The 25,619-nt window shown below is 46.1% G+C and overlaps 3 long non-coding RNA genes across 6 annotated transcripts in view; 2 read left to right on the top strand and 1 right to left on the bottom strand.

Annotated features, from left to right (window-relative positions):
* LOC118178057 overlaps positions 1-12,360 on the bottom strand; it is a 13,600-nt gene extending 1,240 nt beyond the window's left edge. The window contains exons 1-2 of one of the 3 annotated variants that reach the window (XR_004756036.1): positions 12,058-12,360; positions 3,082-3,575 (exon numbers count right to left, since the gene is read on the bottom strand). This is a non-coding gene — a long non-coding RNA (uncharacterized LOC118178057). Of the gene's footprint in view, positions 1-311; positions 995-3,081; positions 3,576-12,057 lie in introns of those variants that run through there. The other 2 variants (XR_004756037.1, XR_004756038.1) reach the window with 2 other exon arrangements.
* Positions 997-16,741, top strand: LOC118178059. Its single transcript, XR_004756041.1, has 3 exons — positions 997-1,713; positions 4,887-4,992; positions 13,979-16,741. It is a non-coding gene; the product is annotated as an uncharacterized LOC118178059 (long non-coding RNA).
* A 174-nt stretch (positions 16,742-16,915) lies between these two features.
* On the top strand, positions 16,916-25,574 carry LOC118178058. Of its 2 annotated transcripts, XR_004756040.1 has the most exons (3): positions 16,916-16,962; positions 23,959-24,173; positions 24,843-25,574. It is a non-coding gene; the product is annotated as an uncharacterized LOC118178058 (long non-coding RNA). The 2 variants fall into 2 exon arrangements; XR_004756039.1 differs by having other exon boundaries at positions 23,959-25,574.
* Positions 25,575-25,619: the final 45 nt, after the last annotated feature.

Genomic DNA, 25,619 nt, shown 5'->3' on the forward strand with positions numbered 1-25,619 from the left:
ACACACACACACACACACACACACAAAAAAAAAAAAAAAAAAAGAACAACAAACCTACTTTTCACAGATTTTTATAGTTATGGATATTTTGGCCTTGTATTTCTAGCTCATTTTTCTGTGAATGAGAACTTAAATGAATCAATTCTATCTTATCCTAACTGATATTATTTATGTTTCTATCTGGCCGAGGTAGATGGAAGCCCATCATTTTAGGCACTGTCTGGATAATAGCAAAGCTGCAAGTTTAGCACTTGCCAGCAACATGCCTAGAAATAATCCCTAAAAATCATGAAACAGAAGAATATACTCACTTCTTCCAGTACACAGAAGTTGTCTGCTTTTGGATACTTATCAAAATAGCCGTTCTGGAATAATTACTTTGATAGGAACATTTGTGTTCCAAAATAAGAGTCTCACTTTGCCATTTACCTTAACACAACTTGGAAGATCATTTCCACACCTCGCGTTAGGCAACTTCTCTCCAAGATGGCTACACACGGCCATGCGTAATAACACTTCCTTCTCACGCTGGATCATACGCCCCAGGATTTCCAGGTCTTTGACAGTTCACAGCACATTAAGTGAGGTGATTAAGTGCTATTTAATCTCCTTGGTACAGATGGGTAAAGCGAGGCAGGAATCGGTGAAGCAACTCGAGGTCTTGCTACAAGCCGGCGAAGGACCCAAAACCATCGGATTTGCTTTATTTTCACCACCCAGCACATCCCAGTCCATCACATGCTCATCGGAGCAGTGGGGAGCTGTGATTTCCCCGCTCTTCCCCAGCACCTCCTTGCTTTGGCGGGGCAATCTCATGCAAATGCACACCCGTAAACACATGGAGAAGGTTGCTTGATCCGCCTGGCTTGCCTGGCCTAATTGAAAGTAGAGGTCTGTTGTGGTGCCTGTTGCTATAAACACACGGGCAATTTGCACAAGTATGTGACATTGTAAAAGTTCCTGAAAGATTTTATCTCGTTGATCTTGGCTGGAAGCCCTTTATTCACAGAGAAATGCCAGGTAGAAAGACAATAAGCATGTATCCATGTGTATATTTTCAACTTCCTAAAGGCCATCAAATTGGAAAGGGAGTGAGTTTACTTTACTCAAACATCTTCTGACTTGAAGACAAGGTAACCCAGGAAAAGCCTTTCCTTTAAAAAAAAAATACTGTGCTTGTTGGTGTGACTCTGTGTGGATTGTCTGGCAGATCTTTAACAATCTCTTGTACCTCTGAGTTATTTTGATTTTAAAATATTAGCTCATAACCAATCTTAAGCTGTCAAAACTAAAGGATTGTACAAAATAGCTTCAAGGTTACATAAACAGAGTAGCTGGGAAGTGATTCGGCAACATGCATTCATCTCAAGAGCACAAGGCATTTATTTTTTAAAGAAATTTTCCACCCAAAGACTGGCCTTCTTTATTTTGGGAAGCACGGGTTTGATGGGATTTAAAAACTCTGTGTAAGGAGAAGGGAGGTCAGATGGCAGAAGACAAACTGGACAGAGGAGGGCAGAAAAGGAGCTGGGGCAGCAAATGCCAAGCACATGTTCAATAAGTTTTATGATGATATACAACTGGGGATGGGTGGGAGCTGAGAGAGGCAAGTGGTATAAATTAGGGCGTGCTTATGCTAATGGGGTAAATAACTGGAGAGAAAAATAAAGGAGAGGAGGTAAGAATGAGCCTTCAAGCAGCCAAAGGCTGGAGGTAAATAGGGGAGGAACTGCTGGGAAGTTCACCTGGTGTAGGGCAGCAGGGGAGAGATGGAGTTAATGGCAGATGGGATAGGAGATGGCAGAGGATGGACAGGAAAGAGGGGCTGGTGTTTGGGGTGGGAGCGAGCTCAGTGCTGGCAGTGCAGTGGTGGAAGAATAGGACTGCGGTGGAGGAGCAGAGATGGGGAGAGAGCAACTGGGAGAGCAAGGAGCTTGTGGTGGGACAGGGAAAGGTGAGGGGCAAGGATGTTGTGGTGATGGGACTAAAAGCAGTAAGGGGACGCCTAGCAAAACCCTCCAGTACTGAGGGCCCATTGCAGTTGTCCTTCTCCCTTCTGGAGCAGGAAATCTTATAGCACCGGGATGTGGGCGAAGATGAGCTGACCCTTAGCCCCAGCACACGTTATATCACAAAAATCAGCAGGACTTGGGGTAACGAGCGGCATTGCCTGTCACAGTGCCCTCCTGAGCCAAGGCTCCAGCTGTTTCCTCTCCTTCCTTCTCCTCATTATTTTTGCTGCATTTTTTTCAGCCACAAAGCTCTCTGAGCCACTGACTCCATTCATTTAATATTAGTGCAGCTTCCTAGATGCTTACAAGAGATGTGTGTTTACATTGACCCTAATTCAGCAAAATACTGAGCATGTGCCTAACTTTTAGCAACTGAATGGGCCAACAGGACTTTTGTGTAATTAAAGCCAAACATAACTTGGTGTCTATTCTGTAGAGGGCCTACTCAGCTAATTAGTTAAATCTTCCACAAAAATTCAGTAGGACTCTTAATAAAGCAATGGTCTGCAAGCAGCTGTTGTGTGACTCTGCCCAGGTCACATTATCTTGTTTGCAGTTTAGATGCCTGAAATATCTGGCAACTTCTTCCTTGTCTGGAGTTCAATTGTTCACTAGAAACTCTCCCTCCTTCCCCAGCAAGACATACTAAAGCCACCAAACGTTAATTGATTTAAATACACATGGTACCTACCAGGTAGATGTGGTAAATCACAATTGTCAGGTAATTAAATGCGACCCATAAATCACATTGGAGCATGTGAACCAAGCATTCAGTGTCAATGCTTTTAATTAATGCTGTAAAACAATATTTCAGGCTTAGATCTAGTTGTACAAGGCAGATAACGTATCAAATGATGGCTAATAAAATCTCAGCCGTGGATATGGCACTAATGACCAGTAGCCGCTGTGATCTGCATACCCCAGTGGCACCCCAACAGGTGGCCCACTGCGAGTGGCGGCATGCAATGTTATTGCAGGGGGATTACGGGTGGTCATTATACTCTCATTGCTCGTGTAATGCTGGATTAATTAACCAGCAAGCAGAATTATCTCCCCCCAGATTCATCACCTGTGAAAATGTAGCAGCGGGTCATGGAGGATTAGGCTCGGGGGCCTGATTCTGCCCATCCTTTTGGCTCCAGTGCCCGTGTTGGTTGGTTTGCAGCCCAGGAAGCAGCCGTGTGTTAGGGAAGAGTTTTACAAGACACAGACAAAGGGTTAGATCTTAAAACAATGCTATGGAGCGTGACACAATGTTCACGAAGGAGTTCTGGTGCTTTTGCAAATCTCTTTATTGTTTACTTTCCTGAAGGTCTCAGAAGGGAAGATGCTGATGGCTCTGAGCACCATTTCTGTTGCAGGAAGAGGAGGCAGCCAAGCCAGTTTGTGCCTGGTGGTGGTGATGCTCGAGGGCTGGGAGTCAGGCAGGCTCCCCAAGCATTGCGGGGCAGGACCGGTGCCCGCGTGTCAAGGGCAAGAGCCCAGAGCTCCCTCACCGAATGACACGTCCCAAGTCCTGCACGCCCTTGGCAGGGTTCTGCCCAGCTCACAGCAAATCCCACTCTGTGCTGAGAGATTTGGGGATGGATCAGTGAGTGGAAAACCTTTGCTTACCATGTGGGGAATGGCCCACAGCTGTCCAGGAGCAGGGCTTTGTTCTGAACTTCACACGTGATACAGGGAGGTGAAACCTCTAGGGTAATTGGAATTTGTTGCATTTGAGAAGTATTGAGCAATTTATTGAAAAAAAAGAAGCATCCTGTTCAAAAAAAGTAATGCTCATGCATCCATGCTAACAGCCTTTTTTGTTTTTCAACAAAAAAAAAATCCTTTTTAAAGCAAAAATCATTACTGATAAGTGAATGTTTTGCTGATAAAACCACTAACCATATTTTTTTAAATTAATGAAACACCAAATGCCTCAAATTTTGAGAAAGGATCAACCCAGATCACTTCAAAATGCTCACATTTCATAGGAAAGGAAAAAAAACTTCAACTCTAAACCAGTCTTTGCTTTCTTCTGTTACCTCCATACTCTCCTGTGCTTTACAGACTGTCCTCATCCCACAGAGCATTTCAATTCCATTGCCCCAGTGTTTCCCAACATAAAGTATTTCAGCATTTCTAGGGACTGCTAAGCTGGTCTTCTACTTAAATTTATATCTAATCAGTAGTCTTGTTCCTTCTTTTCTCTTAGACACTTAGCTATTAAACATACGGAAATATTCTTTACAACCCACTTACGTGCAAATTATCTGTAATTTATTAAGGATTAAGGCTTACCTAAAACACGCTGCTCCAGTCCCATAACCATTATGACCCATATCCATTTTGAATGTGTCCTAAAAGTGCTTTTGGCTCACATAGCTCCCAGTGGGAGGAAGTTTAAGTTCAGACCCAATTTATCGCGTCCTAAATGCATGGTTGGAAGGAACCAACATCATCACTCAAGATTTCTTGCAGATCTTGGCAACTTCGCAGTGCTCCAAGACCATTGTTAAAAGAAACACTTGCGCAAGTGAAATCCCGTCCCAGTGATGTTCACAGCCAAATTTTAGTTGGTGGTTTGGGAGTGGGCTTTGAATGTGAGGCAGGCCAGGTTGGGTCAAGAGTGCAGGGATGTTACATGGCACCGAAACGGGGGCGAGTGGCATAGAGGTGCCATGGAGCTGAATTTCAGCACCTTGCCTGAAGACAGACATGTGTCTAACCCGTTCCTGGGAGCAGGGACAAACTCCCTGCCTTCCCAAAGTGAGGACACACAGAGAAACTTCCCCTTTAGTCCTATTCCCAAGGCGCAGGCTGAGCCAACGAGGCTCTGGGCTCTTCTAACTCCTGGGTCTGAAGCTCTCCTCTTTCCTCCCGTCCTTGCAGGGATTTGGCCACTCGTTCCCCCTCCACCGATCCCTGCTGCTGGGCATGGTGATAAAACACGCGGCAAATGACAAGGCATGGGAACCGGCGAGCATCGCCTGGCGAGGTGGGTAATTTATGGTCGTCTTTGGAAATCACAGAGCTGGGCTGTGTGTAAGCGGTGGCACAGGTGGAAGCGGCGGAGCTGGGAGGGGATGAGTAAATCATTTTTTATCAAAAGGGCTATTTTGTCAGCAGGTCTATTGCGGTCTAACCTCAGCAGAGTTTGTTTAGACATGGGGCTTGGAGGGGGTGGGATGAGCAAGGGTATCACTGCGTTTCCTCTTCTGCCTGTTTAATGGTGGCGCTGGGTCATTTGTTTTCACCCTCCTTCAGAGCTGCTCCACCGGTCCTCCTGCCTCAGGGGCAAATGGGAACAAATGTGCTTTGTGTGGTTTCTAGATGACTGTCAAAGCGCCATGGGATAAATATGAGTTGGCTGGAAGGAAAAAGGACTCCAGAAAAAAAGAAAAAAAGAAAAAAAAGAAAAAAAAAAAAAAGCAGATAACTATTTTTCCCTGATCTGTAACGCCTTTGTTTTTTTTCTTGGTGTGTTGGTTGGTACATTGCCTGGTGCTTGCTTACTGCTCATCTTGCCAAGAGGACATGAGCTGTTTTCCTTTTCCCTTGAATTTGTTTTTATTTGTATACTCCTTTAGTATCCCTGGGTGAGGAAAAGGTGAAACATTCCTCTGGCTTTAGAGATGGCTCAGGAAAGGCTGGCCAAGAGCATCTTAAATTTGAATGGAGCTTTTTTCTCAGCTTCACTGCCCATCTTGATTTGTGATGCTGGAGTTGGATGCCATAATTAGGATGGGTCAACTAGGATTCAGTAGGTGCACAGAATATAAGATTTGGGAGAAATAAGTCTTGGGTTCTTTCTTGCATTCCTGCTGATCCACATGCTATTACAGATACATTTTCTAACTTTTTTTTTCATTGCCACAAAAAGCTGGAAAATAATTGTGAGCAATAGCTGCCATTTTCCTTTCATCTGTCTGCTCCCAGCCTCTCTCCTTCTTGCACATGTGAGGGCTGTGTGCTCTGCATGTGCCAGCTCTCTGAAGGGAGGATTGTTTGTTTGGGTTTGGGTTTTTCAGTGCTTGGCAGAACCAGGGCTCTGGGTTCCCCAGTAAACATAACAAATAAGAGTACTGATGATGCCCAGTCACTCTGGGAAGTGGGGCATGAAGAAAACCTCTTCCTGCAGTGAGCTGAGCAATTTTAGCATGAGCACTAGCTGCAGCACTGCCAAGCAATGCAGGTAATTTTGTGGCTGCAATGTGACAGTGGGACCTCTCCTCTCATTTGTATTCTCCTCCATTTCCCTGCTCTTTTCCCTTTCTTTTTCTTGTTTGCTTCAAATCCCCTGCCAGCAGAACAGCACAATAAAATGAACACAGCCTCGATGGCTTTCCCCTCGCCTTAGCAAAGCCAACCCCCTGCAACCTGCTCCAAGGCAGCCAGAGCAGGGAGGAGATGGGGTGCTGCATGTCACCCCCTGACAGCTCCCAGCCTCCGAAATGCTCAGCAGCAGGCTGGCAATAACCTCCCGTACAAGCCAGCAGGATGCTTTCAGTATTTTAACACAGCCTGTGGTTCCTGGAGCCCAGGCAGCAACTTGGGGCTGCTGGAGGTGGCAGCCCCATGTCCCCCCAGGTCAGGCATGACCCGTCCCCTGCGCTTGTGTCACGTCTGGTCCACGCTGCAGGGCTTACTCCGCTATAGGGCTGGATAAAATAGCTCACAGAGCTTAATTGTTCTTCCACAGAGCTAAGCATTTACACCCCAGGGCTTAATTGTTCTTTTGCGCTGATTGCCCAGTTGCACTCCAGGGCTTCCTGCGGATTTTGTGGGCACCACTTGTGGAAACAGAAGCACGGGACAAACAGGGACAAGCGAGGGATGAGCTTGTTCTGGCTCCCCCTCTTCTTCCCCATTTCCCGAGCTCTTCTCTCCCCAGCACGCGTGTTGAGACAACTCACAGAGAGCTAGGTGAGAAGCTGGCAGAGCAAAAGCTTAAATCTCAATTACCTTCCTCCTCATCCGTTTGCACAGGATCCTTATCTCTCCCCATGTAACTCTCTGTATTTAATTACATGCAATGATAATGCTTCACACACTAAGTGCATTATTAAGCAATTCCTAAGATAAGTAGTTTTCTGGATCCCCAATTATGATTAGATATTGGCAATCAAGCTCTCTTCCAGTCTCCCTCCTGAGCTACCCTGCCAAAAACAGTCATGTTTGGTAGGTGAGACACGAGACCCGTGTGGGAAGCTGCCTTGCGAGGAGAAATTGAGGCAAAAAAAGTGTTCATGGGTACAAGACAGATGTGGACATTCACATCCCTGGTTCAGACCTCGAGCTGGGGGTGGCCTTGCTGTGTCAGCAGGCTGCTGGATGCAGAGGCGTGAGGTGTATGTCCTCCACGAGGGCTATGCAGCCTTGGTCATGACTTGAGTGATGGAAGCTGTGAAGCTGCCACAGCTCTCAGGTTTTGAGGCCCCCTCTTCAGTCTTCGCTGTGGCAGCCAGGATGGCAGCGGTCTCCTTTATAGACATCCCTCAGGACTTCAGGGTCTGAATCTGGAAATGAGTGGAAGTGAGTTTCTTCTGTTTCTTCCCATAGTTTGTGTTCCCTGATCCTTTGGCCATCTCCACTGAGCTCATCTGCCTTCGAAGTCTGTGCACCTCAGGAAAGTGTATCTGTGCTAGGAAGATGAAGTCATTGCTTTGCTACTTGATAAAGGTTCCCTACCACCTTTCAGTTCATAAAACCATAGAATGGGTCAGTTAGGCGTGTCCCTCCTTGCCTTCCTCGTTATCCCTCCCAAATGCTGGCTCGCTTTGCAGAGCAGGGGTGGGTCAGCAGAGTGTGATCTGGTGTGTGGGGTGAGTGCTCCTGGACCCCGATACCCAGCAAGGGGATGCAGTCGGGCTCTAAGGATGGTGGCACCTCTTGCAGTGTTCTCCTTCTTTTGCCCACATGCAGTACAGCATTTCTGGTGCCGTCTCGGGCTATTTCCTTGAGGCCTCCTTGTCCGAGCAGTGCCCACCCCTGCCCGCTGCACGCGTGAGACCCGCTGTGCTGGCAGCCAGCGTATCATTGCTGCACTACAAAGGGCAAGGGATTATGGGGATTCCTCTTAATTCTGTACAGGAAAATGCTGTTTGTAAGTGTAATTGAGAGGATGGCTTTGGAGTCAATGACTATGAGCTTATGTTGTAGATGGATCGTGTTTCACCTCTTTCAAAGCATTTAAGAGCTTACCAGAAAAACAAATGTCATTGCTCAATCTGTGAAGTGTCTATATGCAACTTGCTGTCTCAGTTCCTTCCCTTCAAGATAAATTGGAAACAGATTTATTTCACGTCTCATACTCTCTGAAGGTTACAGTTGCCCCCTCCTTCAGTGTTGATGCATACGTGTGTATTTATGTATGTGTGTAAAGCGATAGCCTACGACTTGACTGTGTAATTGCTAAGGGTGCTTTCATCCACTCTCCAAATATTCCTGGTGAAAGAAATATTTAGTCGTAGTTGTTCATAGGAAATCTTTAATCTTAACTTTGCAATTTATATGCTTCTATTAATTGCAGAAGGACAGATTCTCTGGAGGCATAAAGGAGTAGGTGCTCAGTGCAGTCAGCCAGGCTGATTTACCCTGGCTGAACATCAGTCCAGAGAACATATTTTTTTCCCTGCCCAAATATTCAGTTATTATTAGCCGAATCTTGATTCTTAACCCTTTGACTTTAAAATGCAAATGTGTGGGAACAGCTTGGTAGGCCCCAGTAACTTTTCCACCCTATATTTGAGAATTGTTGGACCTCAAGCCTGGTTCTGGGGCTGTCAAAACTATAGAGATCTATGTAAAAGACTTTAAATGTTTGCAGCTTGCAAGCATTAAACAGGAATTGGGGAATAGGAAGGCTGCAGGTCTCCAGCCAGGGTGAGCATCACACTCCCAGTGCTGTTTGCATGCCGCCTACACCAGCAGTGCCCACCCTGCCCAGTGCCCCGGCAGGGCTCAGCCATCACCACCCACAGAGAAAGAGCCAGGAGCCCTTGCTGGCAACCAAATCATTGGGTAAAGCACCTCGCTTCCCTTCAGGAGGAGTAAGGATTGAGAAACAGCACGGAGGGTAAGCAGATAGCAAGCAAAGAGCTTCGCTAATGTTCCCTGGTGTGCCAACAATAATATATTTTCTGCAGCAATACTTTGCATTTTGCTAGCACATTTCGTCGTGCCTCTCATGGTGTTCTGTGAGCAGTAATTAATTACAGTCTCATTACATCTCTGTTAGATCCATTTATTTATTTATGAAGAACTTTCCATCCCCAAGCACTCTGGAATCTGTTAATCACCAAAAGGCAAACAGCGTTCCCCTGCGCCCAGAGCCACGAGATCTGCTGCAAAAACGCAGCCGCTGCTGGGCTGGGGATGAACACAAAGAGGGCTCTTGTGAGCAGGACTCCAGGCTGTGACTTCAGCCAGGGTTTCACTCTTGCCTCTACTCCACATTTCTGCAAACCAGGTCTCTTTAAACTGTCCATGACATAAACAGGCTTGTTTTTTGGGGGCTAGTGAAGAGGAAGAGATGTTCTGTCTGAAACACTGTGCTCTGCACTGGGATTGATACTCATTTGCTTCAGAGCAAATTAAAACAGATTACTGAAAACCACAGCTATGGTTTATGAGGAAGGGGACGTTTCTTACTCTGTGCTTGCAGAGCTTGGGCAATTGGTTTTGTGTGGCGTTGCCCTGCTGCTGCTTTTGTAGCTCCCACCTGAGGGAGGTAAGGAATGCTAGGAGGAGACGTTTTGGCTGATGGCAAGCAGCGAGCCAAACAGAAATAAGAGCAGGATTTCTGGTTTGACTTTATACCATCTCCTTGCCATGAGATTTTAACAGGCATTTCAGTAGATAGGAGCAGGGCTTGGCAGACTGCATGGTGGATGGCATCTCCAGCTGTGAAATGCCCCAACTACCAGCGTGGGCATCGCTCCTGGCTTTGGGAACACATTTAGCTCTCTTTGCTCACCCAGAGCAACCAGGCTTTCCCAGGAGGTACCTGACCTCCCTGGTGGTATTCAGAGAACTTTACTGTCCTCTGACCAGGAGGCAGGAAGCCTGGCCAAACTCCTCTGCTACAGACCAGAATCTCAGCATAAGTCCCTGGTGAGAAGGGTGAGCTGGGCGATGCTGGGATGAAGCTGGGCCGTGGTGGGGCTGCCGCAGGACTTGAGTGCAGAAGGTCCGGCCATGCCCCCCAGCCACTCCCACCCCTGGCCGTAGTTCTCCTCCAGCACTAACAGATCTCCTCTGCTCATCTGAGCAAAAACATGCTAAAAGGCACCACACATAAGCAATTAGCTCCCATGAAACTTTCCACCATTAAGAACAATGGCTGGCTTAGTTCTCATCTGATTGAATTAATGATATTCTAACAAGTGACGGTTTTTTCCTTTTAAATTTTCTCATTTGGAAGGAATTGCTCGTCGTAAATTACACATATAAAAATTAGGCCGGTGTTTTGTATTGTTTACAACAAGCACTTCAGGGTTATGGATGTTACTCATTGATTTATAATGTTTAATTTTTTCCCCACCGTTCAAGCTCTCCATAAATCAAGTGGAGATGTCAACTCTGTGTCAACATTTCAGTCAGCCTGCAAGTTGCGGGCAAGTTGGGACAGCAGATCTCCTAGAGAAGGTTGACTCTTCTCCTCACTGTCTTTCCCATTTTGATGAAACAATAAGAAGGTGAGGCTGGCACTTGTCAGTTATTTCTGAGTCACATTTCATTAGACCTTTTTCAAACACTCCGGAGAACAATGTTTGAGGCAAGTGATCCAAACAGCTCATGTTCCCGCTTGTGCACTTGTGGGCTAGGGCAGCAGCTGCCGTGGAATTACACTGGGAGGCTCAGCAGGTGTCTGATGGTCCCTGGACTGGATCCGGATGATGTCAGACAGCTCTCATCCTGGCAGGCTCCTCTTCCCCAAATCCCAGCAAGCTCCTGGGGTCATCATTTCGAAAGCCTGAAGAGGCTGGTTGTTTTATCAAGGCACCCCATGCAGTGATGGGACTTCCAGGAGCATCTAAGGCAAGCTGGGTGCAGCTGGGGATGTGCCAGTGACCCAGAGTAGGTGCTTGGGTGAGCCCCAATAAAGGGAAGACTTAAGGAGTTGAAGCCAACAGTGTTGCACGGTGTGTTGTCAGTGAAATGAACAGGAATTAAGGAACTAAGGACCCCTGAGAGCCTCTGCAGAAGTTTTCTTCATAGGGTAGGTCAGGGTCTTTGGAAATCTGGGAAGAAAATCTTCTTTTCCCCAGACATCTAGCTTAGAAGCACCACAGACTTGGTGAAGAATATCCAGAAATGTGGGTAACTTGTAAAGTTCCCTACATCAGGGCAAAACTGAGCACTGCTGGCCTCTCTCTCGGGTCTACTTCCAGGTTTCTGCAGAGCCGTCAGCATTGCTCTGCTGTCATGAGGGACACCCTGGTGTCCACCCCAACACCTCCGGACTAGTGGTCAAAAGACTGGCGATGTACCCCACAGAGTCCATCCTGTGGGGCCGAACATACGAGGCTTTTCTGGAAATGAGGTCTGGACTTACTGGGTTTGAAGTCAAAGTGAAGGATGAAGTCACCGGGCTCACCGTACACCGGGGATGGCGGTTCCCAATTTCTGCCTCCCACCTGCCCCGTAACTACAACAGGCACGTTAGGAGGAGCCAGGCTTTATGTTAAAACAAAAGTGCCCAGCAGATGCAGGTATGTGTGTGGGGGGCTATCGCTCATAATTCCTGCCTACTCCATGCCTACACTCGGCAGGCTTATCAGCCTGCCACTTTCCTAAGCGATAGGGCTCGCCCAGTTGTAATAACAAAAGTAAATAAATACATTTTAATGATCCGATGCTGGTAATTAACGAAGCTGAAAAACAGATGTCTCCCTGAAGAGCTCATAAGGCAGCCTATTGCATAAGCTCACCCATTATGTGGATATGAGTTGATTATTAAAAGAAAACATTTAGCAAATGCAGAACAGGATATTCATCTGCTATTACATAATGGTAATAAGCATTTGAATTCAAGCAGCGATAGTCTTCCAGCCCTTACCGAATGCCGAGTGAAGTGTATTTATGGCCTCCAATGTGAAATAGTCCTCCTTGTTTTTCCAAGATGAGAAGAGATCTTTCAAGAGATAATAAAGAAAATAGACTCTAGTTGCTTTAACATGAAGCAAGATGAGTCCTCCGGATTAGTTTGGATTAGTCTGTTGCTAGTGGCATGGAGGTTTGGCGCTCAGCCATTTATTCACCTAGAATACGTACAGCTAATTGGAAAAGCACCTGCGATGAGATGTAGCTCACCACCTGCACTTTGCTGAAATAAAATAAGCCTACATAATTGACTACATTACCTATTAATGTTATGAAATCACCCCCAGGCATTTTTATTATTATTATCATCTCCTCCCGCCTTCCCCCTCCCCAAGCTTTTATGAATCAAACTTTTGTCTCTTGATTTTTCCTTAGAAGCCTCAAGATTGTGCCACTGTATCAAGACCAGGGCTGCTCTGACTGACTTGCTTCTCTTGCCTCAAGCCTCCTCTTGGTCTCTGTCCTTTCTCTTTCTCCCCTGCAAAAGTCCAATGGGAGTCTTTTGACTGCCCTGTGTGGCTTCTGGGATAACCCCAGTCATGATGATAACAAAACTTCCTGTTTTGTTTTGTTTTGTTTTGTTTTGTTTTGTTTTGTTTTCCATCAAACTGCATGGGGTGGATTTTGCCTACACGTCATGAGCAGGAGATGTTTGGTGGTTGGTGTGCTCATTTGGTTTAGAGGCAGGTGGGCTCCATGCCTCTTAGTGACTGCATTTTAAATACATTGGTTGTGTCATCCCTTGCTGGAATGCTGGAAGACCTTGTGCTCTGAGCTGCAAAGAGGAGATACAAGTGAGTGACAGCAAGCACCAGAAAGGGGAGGAGAGTCAGACCCTGGTGGGCATGTGGTTCTGGGGGATTGTATGCTCAGCACAGCCCAGCCCTGCTCCTGGCAGTGGCCAAGGCATATAAGGATTAAAAACCTCAGACAAAAACCTCTGTTGCTGCTTAATTGCTAGGGAAGTGAAGACAGAGATAGGAAGACTCATGGAGAAGAGCCATAGGAAATTCCTCCTGTTTTATCTTCTCCCCCTCCTGGCAACTTTGCCACAAACTTGAATCAAGCTCAAATCAAACCATCTCTGTGCAGCTCTGAAGAACCACATTAAAAGTCTCAGGGCATTTCCTTGGCTCTTGCAGATCCTGATTGTAGAGGAGAGAAACCCCAAACTCCTGTGGTCAGAGACACCATGCCAAAACTTGGGCCTGATTTCCAAGGTGAGTGGCAGAACAGCGAATAAAATGTAGGAGCCAAGTTTGTTCCTGAGCTAGCCTAAGTGTTTAGCTTTGCTCCAGTTGCCAAACCTTCATCCTCAGCATGAGCAGCTGGAGATGTTTTGGGCTTCAGCTTGAGCAAGCAAACCCAGTTGTTCTTTGTCATTTCAAATAACAAAGGGAAAGTGCATAATTGTTGTTCCTGGTTTATAATTATTATTGTTCTGTATTGGTAATTACCCTCATGACTGCATGTACGATTGCATCGCTTTTGGATTCAATGACCCTACTAAAACTACAAAAGTGCCAAGAATAACCAGGGTCAATGGGAGGGACCGGTTAAAACCCCTTTGGGTAGCAAAACAGCGGTAGACGGGGAAAGCTCCTGTCCATGTCGGGTATGTATGGGAAGGGCTGGAGATAGTGAGCTTGGTGATCAAGGGCAGATGCAGAGGCTGGGATTTGCGGTTGAAAATATTTGTCCAGATGCAGCAGAGAAGTCTGAGCTCTTCTGAGCACTGAGCTTGCTGAATTGGCCCCGTTGGGTGCCTGAACAAGGAAAACTGCTTTTTTTTTTCCTTTCTTTCATTAGAAAAAACAGTTTTCTGCAACTAGATTATTTATATATATATACAGGCCTGCTCTGAACATTGAATGCAGGTCGTGGAGTGTTCTCCCATGCAATGTGGTCATGCAAAGTCCCACCCATTGACTCACTGTTTGGGCCAAAGAGGTAACCTTAGTCTGGCTATTTGAGGCTGTGTGCGCAACGCGCTACAGCTCAGCAAACATTCAAGACCAGGCTGTGCTCCAAAAAGCTCCTAATCCAAGGAGGAACTTGCAGCAAGAAATAATGAACTCTTGCCTGAGGGCTGGGGGTAAAAGCCAGAGCTGCGCGGTGCGAAGCTGAAGGGTGTTGGGACTTAGGAATCCAGCTCAGCTGCGGATGGAGCCAGCTGTGAAATACCATTGCCAATCAATCTTCCGGGCTGCACATGTTGCAAGACATCCCCTTTCACTTCCCAGAAGCTGTTTAGACCCAAAGGGTAGGGTCGGGCCCGGCGTTAAGGGACATAGCTGTGATTTCTCGCTGGGGCACAATTTCCTCCGGTCCCGCACAGAAATATCTCCAGCGGTGAAGAGCCTTTGCAGCCACCAAGCCACATGGATAAAAGAAATCTTGCCACATAGCTTGGGAGGCCCTAATGGGTGAGGGCCCCTCTGCAGCTGAAATGTGCTTGGGTGCGCTCACAGGAGGCCTGTGTGGGCTTGCTGTTGGTGCCTGTCGTGTTCCCATCGCTGTCACGATGGCCCCAGCTCAGATCCACCGGCCGCTCGTGCTCCTCTGGACGAGGTCGTCTGTGGGAAATGCACTACCACCAACGAAGCTTGGATGTCCCCTCATCTCAGAGCATGTTGGCTTGTGCCAAGCTCCTCTTTGGATCTGAATTAAACTTAGTCAGCTTCTCTATATGCCCCTCAGATTTGCAGTTTGAGGATTGCACCCAAATATTCGAGGCAGGGACACCAAAGCCAACAGGATCCCAAAGGGTCCGGGACCCTTGCTGGCAGAGCTAACCTTCCTCCCTGGGGACACTTAGGACTCACCCAGCGACCCTAGACCTTATCTACAAAGGCACAAAAGACGGGCTGTTAGCTCAGGATTTGCAAAGCATCAGGCAGGGCAGCAGGAGATCCCACTGCTCCTATACCCAGAGCCTCAGTGGCCTCTGCAAATCCCTCCCATTCAGTTACAGCACTCGATTCCCAGCCTCTCTGCTTGCTCACAATTATTTATTGTGTTGGGTTTGTTTTCTGTTTTCCAGACAAAACAGGAAACAGTTCTGTCTGAGTTTCCTTGCTTTGAATGCCGGTGAAGTGTGCGTGTCTACGGCTGCATGTGAGGGAAATGAGGTGCATCTCTCGTAATACTGAAACCAAATCCAAGTTTCCCACAGTCAAAGCCTACTAAAAATGTAATTTTTTTTTCCAGCAATGAGAAGACCTTGAAGACATTGTGTGTGCTGTGAATCAGAGCAGATTTACCTCACTGCGAGCTCCCCAGCACAGGCCTGTAGAAGACAGCTCAAGGTGCTTCCAGCCAGGGAGCCACCGGCAGCACTGAAGTATTGAGGTTTAATGTGTTACCAGAAGGAAGGTGGCTTCAGCAAATACATTTAATACTGCAATTGCCCAGGGCTAGAGAGGAACACCCAGTCGGTGCCTGCATTACAGCTGACCGATGGCGATTTGCCCAGCTGCTCAATGGCCCTTGAATTTTTCTCCATTGCTGCCACTGGAACTGCATTTCAGGGCATCTCCGCTGCCAAATCAATTCACTTTGCTCAGGTGCACAGCACTGCAGCAATTCATAGCAGAGAGACCAGAACCAGGCCTCCATGCACCAAAGGCTAAAGGTTCGATAACCCAAACCCTGACATTGCCATGATAGCTTTTTTCTTCCTGAGGCTCCTAAGTATTATTGCTCTTATTATTTTAATTGACCTCTGAGAAAAGAGCAGTGTCAAAACAGGAGCTCAGATTACTGAAGTTATTATCCTGTTGTGTACAATGAGTGATTATTTAATATATATATATATAAAAACTCTTTATTTTGCAAAGGCAGCAGTTCAATAAATAATTAATGTTTCTTAATCCTGTAGCTATTTCTCTCATTGTAAAAAATTAATTGGTTTTCCATCATCTGTTTCCCTCTAACCTGGAGGTATCTGGCAAAGCATTCGTGCCCCTGCTTAAACATGCTCCTTGTAATCTTTGTCATGCCCATGGTTCAGAATCTGGGGGATAAACAAACTAATCAGAGATATTAGAGGCACCTCCAGGAAGATTTAGTCATCGCAACACTTTGCGCTTATGCAGCATCCATCTGTCTGGGAATAATTAAGCCTCTCAACCCCTGATGAGGTAAATGCTGTGCTCATTGGTGTGCAGACTGGTAAACAGAGTCACAGAGAGGTTACACAGTTTGCCCCAGACCACACAGTAAGTCAATGGCACTGCCAGAAAGGGAAGATTTCCCCAATTTCTGTGTCACTATGAGGCCACATCACCTCTGAGAAGTGTTGAAAACTCAGGGGCAAACGTGAAGGGGCTGCGTTTTGTCCACCAGCTCCAGGAAGCACCTGGTATTAACAGTATTAACACTTAACATCTTGGAAATGCCGCATGTGGACATAGGCGAAAGGCAGAATGGCTGGCTCTTAGGTTGCAAATGCTTTTACACCCCCAAGTGACAAAAAGTAGCTGAGTTGTGGAAAGGAGAACTAACTCAGAGCTCCTGGCAAACTCGTACTGGATTAAGTGCTTACTTCTGCTCTGTCTGCTGGTCATGCACAGATGACATGGCCCACAAGCTGCCTTCCCTACAGTGGGGACACAGCCAGGGACAGGGGGCTCAGTTGGGAACACAGCACCAGAACCCCTTCCCAGGGCTAGCAAGGCCAGACTGAGGTTGTCACATCCCCTAATCACCCTCACAAGCCTCATCTGCCTCCTGGGGCTTTATTGTGCTTCACATGTGCAGCCTGTAGCTGCTTAATCCTCTGCCTCTTAGCCCCTGGCCTTCCTCACAGCAACCTCTGGCACTGCCACATCCACCACCAGCAGGGAACAGCAGCAAGAAGGTAATTTTTACTGAACAACAGGCACATTTAAGACAAAAGTTTAGAGAAAAAGTTATTTCACAGGAGGGAAATAGGACTTGCTCTCACTGTCTGCCAATTTCTTTCAATGCTCCAGGGCTGCCCCCAGCCTCAGTCTGTTCCCCAAAGCATCTCTGGTCCCTGCTCTTCTTCTGTAAATGCTATCGTCCTTCTGATCTGCTGTATCTTCCAGCTTTCACCCCTTTGGCCTCAAACTTGGCAGGCTGATGAGGGAAATGAGAAGCCCTTAAAGCTTCTCAGCAGCCTCTCTAACAACCTTCAAGTGTTTGCTGAAGGGTGGCTTTGAGACATTCAGTTTTCTCCCAGCTTATTTCTTCTCTACAAAGCTTCTCGGCTGCTGGCAGACTCAGTTCACCAGGAGAGCATGCGGCATTCATAAATCCTCCCTGAGCACTCCTGCATTGCCGGTGACAGCAAAGCTCTGCCTGAAGCTCCTGCCTTCCCCTTGAGCGCGTCCTCGCAGGTCGTGAGGCCGGCGTGATGTAGCAATGAGCTACTGCCCCCATTTAGCAGGGAAAATCGTGGAACTGCAGAGAGAAACAATAACTGCCAGTGAGCTGGGAAATGTGACTTTTGTACCAAATAGTTGAGGTCCTGGCTGTTTTCCATGGACTGCGGAGAGCTATGCTTTTGGGTCTGGTGGCTCATATGTCTTAGTCACTGTTGTTGGCTGAAATGGCCATCGCTGTTGTCATTTCATCAGTGTCATGGAGCTAAAAGGTGGCATGAAAGATGCTATTTCAGGCTCCTGTGGTCTTGCATTAACCATTGCTCTTGCTCCCATCTCTCGTGGGAGAGCAGGGAGAGATGCTGCCTGCGTGGGCTGAGGACAGGAGCTTGCTTTGCTGCCTGGGGGACTCTCAATCACTGTTCGTGCAGAGTGTGCCGGAAAGAGTTAACTGATGGGAAATGAGAGCCAGTTCAGCCTAGGGGAGCTAGCAAGTACAAGCACTTTCCTAATATGAAGCTTTGTTTAATTACATCTGATGAAGGCTTCACTGGGAGCCATCACTGCCATTGCATTTTTCTGGAGCAAATTCCTTCCCTTTGATTTGTAATCTGCTAACATCCCTACCGGCCAATCTTGTACAAACAGCCCTACAGGCTGTAAAATCAAATGGAAAATGTGGGCTCACATGGCACAGCTAGAGTCTGAGCTGGAAGGGTGTGACAGGGGAGGCCGGGAGGTTAGAAGGTAAAGATTTGTGCTTGAAACCATCTCCACACATGTCCAGACCGAGCTCTCACAGATGTCTGGAGATCAGGTCCCAGCACCTTGGAGCAGCTTGCCAGATGCTTGTCACAAATCCATAGAATCGTGGAATGGCTTGGGTAGGAGAGGATAAAGGCCATCAAGTTCCAGAGCCCTGCCATGGGCAGGGACACCTCCAACTAGGTCAGGTTGCCCAAGGCCCCCATCCAACCTGGCCTTGAACACCTCCAGAGATGGGGCATCCACAGCTTCTCTGGGCAACCTGTAAATGGGGGTGTAAAATTCAGCTGGACACCCCCAGTGTCCTCAAGCCCCATGGGGACACTGTATTGCAAGCAGAGTTTCCTCTTGAGAGATCTCTGCAATGCTGAATAGGGAGGGGCTGAGGCTGATGCACAGCACATAGGTGATGGCAGAAGCATCTGTCACGTGGGATGAGCTCAGGCACAGTCCTCATCCTCTGTCAGGAATGTATTAGGGAGATGCATGCCCTAAAAGAAAACGTACACAGTTCTGAAGCGTATACAAAGTTCTGAAAGAAAACATACACAGATATTTAAAAATATATATATTCAAGTACATCAACCCCCATCCCGCCGGTGTAGATAGCTTTGAAACCAGTGTGCAGTAACTGGTTAATATAGACAAATGATTTTACAGTCAGAAGCGAATGTAATGATTACCTAGGCCAGCTTCTTGCTAAATCCAGTCCAGAAAAGAATAGATATTAATTCCTACATCAAGCCATTACCACTGGGTTCATTTATAATGCCACATTTGAAGAGAAGCCTTGTCTGGAAAACTTGCAAAAAAAGCCTCGTTCTACATGAACTCTTGATCCAGTGGTTAATTACTTTATCTATTACCACTTACATCTTACTGCTAGTCCCACTTCGCTCTGTGTCCTCAAGAGACTCGGATCATGATCCTGCACTCTGTAACCCACAGAGACAGCAGCATTTCCCGGTAGGAGCCGAGAGATCACAGCATCATTCCCCATGGGAAAACAGGTCTAGGAAACCTCACCGAGACACAGACTGCATAGAATCATCCTGGATATATTTATATATTAAAAGGTAGCAGAAATGACATATGATAATATAAATAACTGAATTTACTCATTACTCATACTTTGCCTTTGGAGTTTTCTTCTTTTATTGCTGTTTTACAGTAGTAGCAGTAGCAGTTATAGTAGGAGCAGTAATACTACAGAGCATCTATCTAATTACACTTCAGTTTAATTATCACCCTTCCTCATGGCTCCATTCTAATGAGGTCTTCGGGTTGTTACTGCTGATGAAGAACTGGCTTTAGAGGTGTTATCTGCTTCTCACCTGAATAAAAGCCATTCCAGACAGAGACCAGAGAGGGCCCATGAAAGGGAGGTGTGCAGCCTCTCTCTGCATTGCACACAAAACAATCCAGATTGTGAAATGCCTTTTGGAAAGGCATATTAAAAAAATTAAACAGCCACAGGGCACCCAGGTTGGTGGATGGGTTCCAGAAACATTAGGTCATACATTATTTTTTTTTCCCTCTCTCCCAAAATACTCTCCGGCACTTTTCCAGCAATTATCAAAAGTCACTTTTTATAGAGAGGGTGTCTTCTACAGCACAGCTCTCCAGATTCTCTTCCATTGGCTTTGTTCTCCTCTGATTTCAAAGTTTTTCATTCTTTATTTTACCTTAAGGTGGAACGTCTCTAAAGGCAGGAAATCAGTTTTCCCTCCAGATCACCCCAGCTTAAACCAAAATGAACACCCCTAAGGTCCGTACGCTACTACCTGAACAAATTATCCCCCTGGGAGCAGGGCAGAGACCTTGCTATGCTTGCTTGGCTTGTGCTGTGGCCTCTGCCACTTAGGGCTTGTTTTCTGTTGACATCCTACAGGCTAAATAGCAAGTGGGTAAGAACCTCCTCCTTCTCATCTAAATAATTATTCCCCTGGAAAAACATAGACACAATTAACAGTCATTGTGATGCATTATTACACTGAACAAAATCTATTACAGATGCAGAGCAATGGCATTGCTTTCAGTCCAGATAGTGTTGCTGAATGCTGCCTGGCCCAGGAGCCGGTCATGCTGTGCTTTAGCATCTGCCTCTAGTCTGGAAATTGAGGGAGGCGAAGTGGCTTAAAAAGGGCTGTAGGAATCAGTGGCAGAATTTGGGGGGGAAAACCACCAATAACAGGGTGGCTGAAGAGCTCAGGCAGCAGGGTCTGCACTAGGGTAGCACAGCAGGCTCAGTGGTCTTCTGGTGCATGGCAGCAATTCTGTGCAGCAGTCCCACCTTCGGGTTGTTCATTAAGCATCATGTCCCTGGGGGTGTGATGCAAATGGCAAGGTGACCTCATTCATCCCCAACATGGAACGGAGTTTACAGACCAAACTGTTACTGTGTGTCTGCTACTTGCATAGTTTGGTTTCAGAACTTCTAAAGTCAACTAAAGGTTGGGGGGCAAAGTCTTGTGCACAGTCTTAATCCAAGCTCTTACTTCTAAGCAGCACTCCTGCTGAGTTTTCTTTCATGACTGATTATAAGAAAAAGGAGGATTGCTCTTACAATATCTGCCATTGACTCTAGTGCTGCCAGATCTGCAGACTGGTTAAATACATGTCTAGCTATAAACATCCACTTCAACCCCGATACTGACAGTGTTGTACCCAAACGTTTTCTAGGAAGTCTGGCAATGACAGAAAGCAGGGATGGAGAGTAACCTTGAATCACCTTCTAACCTACCTGTGCCCTCAAGATCCAAAGGCAGAGCCCACTCCATCTAATCCATGTTTGATGCTTGTCTTTCCTATTCTTAAATGGCTCAAATTCCTTATTTCCATAAGGAATCAATACTGCTTTTTTAATTATGTTTAGATGTTTCCTAAGGGTCAGCCTGATCCCCTTCACTACAATTCAACTACGCTCCTTACTCATCCTGTTGAGACTGAAGAGACGCTATTTCACTGCCTCACTTTAATATTTTGCATGGCTTTTACCCCCCCCCCCTCCAAGCTCCCTTTTCTCAACTGAGCAACCCTGTCTTAGTCTTCCCTTGGATGTCAAGTTTTCTAGGCTGCTCATCAATCCTGCTGCTTATTGTGTTGCATAAAGCAGATGGATGATTGCCCTCAATCCACAAATTGAAATTCTTTTAAATCTAAGTAGATAATTGAAGCTTGTTGGATCAATAGCCCACGATGATCTAATATATTGACTATAGATAGCTATCTGAGCAGTAATGGGTTAGTCATCAATGCATAAATATAAGGGCAATCACTTGTGGCCAGAGTCAACCTGGGCTCACAACACCCACATCCAGGACAGCTACACACGTAATTTGTGCTCCTGCTGACTCTGCAAGCACTTGCCTGATGCTGGGGCTGAATCAAACCCAGGCAAACTCCCATTACTCTCCTTAGCTTTGACTAGAGACCAAGTATGAATTATGCATTTATATCATCCATCACAGAAAACTGTCATAGGGGGATGAGACAAAAGCAGTGGATTCTCCCATTTTTTATATAGGACTATGCCTCTCCCTTAGCAGGGCATTAAAAAGCTTTTTTCCCCTCACTGTGCAACTGCTGTTGCCTAAAATAACTGAGGTGGTCGGAATTACTGCCTCTCTCTCTGATGTCTACAAAGAGAGCCTAAGCCCTGAGGCTGAGCAGGGTGGGATGAATCTGGGTACCACTGGGTGCGGTGGGATTTGGGCATGCTTTCACACCTTCTCCAAATGTCCCTGCTACTTCCATCTTTAGTCCAGTCTACAATTACCCGTCAAGCACCTTTCCACAAGAGCTGTGTTGCATACTTGAAACATCAAATCCAGGAGCTTAAAAGCCACAGGGTATCTTCTGCCACCTTAAGTAGGCGGTGAGACATGGGAATCTGAACACAACCCAAATAGCCTGAGATATATCTTATACCATGATGTGGATTTAAAAGAAAAAAAAAAAAAAAAAAAAAAAAAAAAAAAAAAAAAAGAATATATTAGCACACAAAATATTAAGTCATTCATATTTTCTGCAATTAATTTATCTGTCATCAATGGACTCATAAACTATTTGACTCTATGACAGCTTGGAAAGAGAAGATGCCAACTTTTCCTGCAGGTGTGCATCTGGTTGGGAAGACATCAGCAATTGTACGTGCAGGGAGGGAGGATGATAGGAGGGAGACAGAGGGGTTGTGAAATAAGATGGGAATGAAAGTGTTGGCAAAAATGCTGGCTAGCTGCATTTGTCCTCCTTAAAGATGGAAAGAAAGGTTTGAGAAGCCCTTGGTTTCAAACAGCCTTCCCTAATGTAGGTTGAGGGCCCCTTAATGCTCAGTTTTATTGATCTGGCTTCAGGCAATGAACCCATAAAAAGAGGCCAGGACACTATAGAAATGGTTTAGCACATTTCCCATATTCAGTGTGATACCTAAAATATGTATGTAGCACCAGAGATCTGGTACTTACATGCCAGTGTGATCATAAATCCTCCTGATTTCACTAGGAGGTGGTTTCCTTTATGTTTTTTGCATATCTGCTCTTCAGAGCTTCTCCCTTGGCACTTATGTGTGTACCTCCACACTGAGCCTATTTAATGGCCATAAACAAAAAGGCTTTGGGGCTTAATAGATTTGGAAAATAACACAAGCGAAGACAGATTTGATGATTCCTGGTAATGATCAAGTGGCGGTGGAGATGGGTGTTACAAAAACTAGACAGAGCTATGAGTGAGCACCCCATCTCCCACCAGGCTGGGCACAGAAGAAATAACGCCAGGATATCACGAGGTTAGCATATCTCAGGGGTTTTCTCTGGACTGGGGCACCATGGATTCGAGGAGAGACCTGAGCATCACTTGGGGCTCTGGGAACTGCCCACCACCAGCCCTTTTGGGTTCATTAACAGAATTAAGCTCTGGGTGGGTAAGTCACAAAGCAGTAGCACTGACAAGGGAGATGGCCCAAAGCAAGGTTTGAGGCTGGTTTTAAATACGGCATTTTGTATCCCTCATACACACACTTCTCTGGAGGATCCAGTTTTTCATCCCCTGACTTCCGTTTTTTTAAATAAACCGGTGCCAGGTAAAGTTGATCCCTGAGAGACTGAGATACTTTTGCATTCAAATGGTATAAAGGCATTCTCCTCTCACCTTGTGCAAAAAATAAATAAAGGGGGGGGGGGGGGATTGTAATAGCTATTACAATCACAAAAACAAATAACCCATGTGGAAAAGTTCTGATTTGAAAGCTCTGTCACTGGAAGAACAGGTAAAATGAATCTCAAAGGCTAAAGGAAAACTAGTAGTGAGATAGAGTCCTGGGTAGCTTTTTGCCTGTCTTTTGGCAGAAAATGAAAAGGGAAGGTAGAAGTAAGGGACTACACTGTGGTTTGGGTACCAGAATGGGAAAATGGGAAAAATCTGCAGTGACAAACCAATTAGAGGTTGGACTTAAGAAATAATGACTGTGCTTAATTCCTGCTGAAGCCCAAGCACAGCTGAGGACACTGCAGGCTGCGAGTGGAGACCTTTAAAGCACATCAGTTTGCCCAACGATCTGGCTGTACTGTGCATTCAACATTAGATGTGTTGCTGTATTGCAGATTTGTTGCTCCTACAGACACACAAAGCTTAATTTTTGTGTGTTACATGAGTTTCCATCCTTCTGGGCCAGGAAAGAGCGGGATGTGTGGGCAGCCAGCCTCCTGCTGCGCTCAAGTCCCACCTTTGTCTGTGTTTGCTACCAGGTGCGATGCTGTCCCGGCTCTTGTCGCAGCATGCGGAGACATCTAACGGCCCCGTAACACACTGCAGACCATTAATCGTAGCGCACAGCATCTTGCCAGCATGCCTGAGCAGTGACCTGGAGCTGCCACCTCTGCAGAGCTCAGCCAGTCCCACAGACAGCAATGCATGCGAGGCGTGAGCTCCGTGCCAGCCGCAGCGATGGACTCTGTGACCGGTAACTTGTCACCAGCACACCCACCTCGAAAGTCAAGAAGCAAACGTGTCCTGGGTTGCAGAGGGTTTGAGTCAAATCCCTGGTAGATGTTGCTCTGCATCATGATTGCAGTGCTTGTATCCAGCTCATGCAACCTGTGGTAGGTTAGAGGGGTGATGGAGCGGTGACCGCTGTGGATATAAAGGTGAATCTTTGATTTTGTGTGGCAAAGCCCAGGTGGAATGTGTGAGCATTTCCCCCTGACTGCTGAAATCTGCAGTGAAATGTTTTACTCAGCATGCTCAGCTCTAGCGGCACATCCCACCCCTGGAAAGGAATTAAATAAAAATGGGGGGAAAGGGGAAGAGCAAAGAACCTACGCAAGGAATTTTACTCCACAAATACGGAAACGTCTCGAACGTGCCACTGGCATGTTGCAGCAGACAGCTTAAGCTGAGAGAAAATTCTTTGGCAGTGACATCAATTCAGCAGTAAGTGAAGCATTTTCTAGGGCTGAAATTCAAATTAAGGTCTCTTCGGTGAGTGGAATGACTGAATGGTATTTAATACAAAAAAAAAAAAAAAAAAAGACTCCTTTTGTTAGGCTCTCATCTACCCGTAATTTAAAAGTTGTTTTTTCCCCCCCTTTTTTTTTTTTTTACTACTTGAACCATGCCACAAGTACTGAAGTCTGCAAGAACTGCCTGGAACTTGGTCTTCTTTAGAACTTGCCACCTAATCCCACACATCTAGAAACTGACAATAATGTTTTTGGATGCTGAGTGACTAATCCAGACTTTGAGCACCTTGGGCCCATTCACATTCACCCCTTCCACCAACATGCTGGGACCCAGCAGAAACCACAGGCCCTCTGAATACTGGAGAAGGAGAGAAAAGGACAGTTCTGGACTGTGCATCTTGGAGAAATATGGCCCAGAACAACCTTTTTGTTCAGTAAGTCGTGCAGCTTTCAGCAGTCGGTGGTTTATAGCCTCACTAAGCCAAAACCTGCCTCTGTTTAATAACCCCTAGTGAATCTCTCCTCCAGAAATTGTCACCTTTTTTCATTCTATAATATATATATATATTTATATAGAAATTGCCATAATTTTACGAGGGAGTTCTCACTGCCTATGAATTTAAAACTAGCCTGGATAATGCTCTCATGAAAAAGCAGTAAAAATAGTTTTTACATCAAGGGAAGGGCTTAAAAGTTTATTTTCTTGCTGAGTGACTGGAGTTAGGCAAAACCCATCCCCAAAGTTTCATTGCTGGTGATGCAGCTGTAGGGATTGCCAAATACATACTCAATAGAAGACTAGTTTTCTAAAAATAGTGATTAGATCGTTAACTCTGTCTCTCTCTTGATCCAAATTAAGTCTGAGGACAGATCTGGAGCTGGTGTGAAGGGAGGGGGTGCTGCTGAACTTAGCACTTCCCATTGGCTCTGTCCTCTCGTATTCTGTG

The sequence above is a fragment of the Oxyura jamaicensis genome, chromosome 24 (genome assembly GCF_011077185.1).
Source record: "Oxyura jamaicensis isolate SHBP4307 breed ruddy duck chromosome 24, BPBGC_Ojam_1.0, whole genome shotgun sequence".
Classification (NCBI taxonomy): domain Eukaryota; kingdom Metazoa; phylum Chordata; class Aves; order Anseriformes; family Anatidae; genus Oxyura; species Oxyura jamaicensis.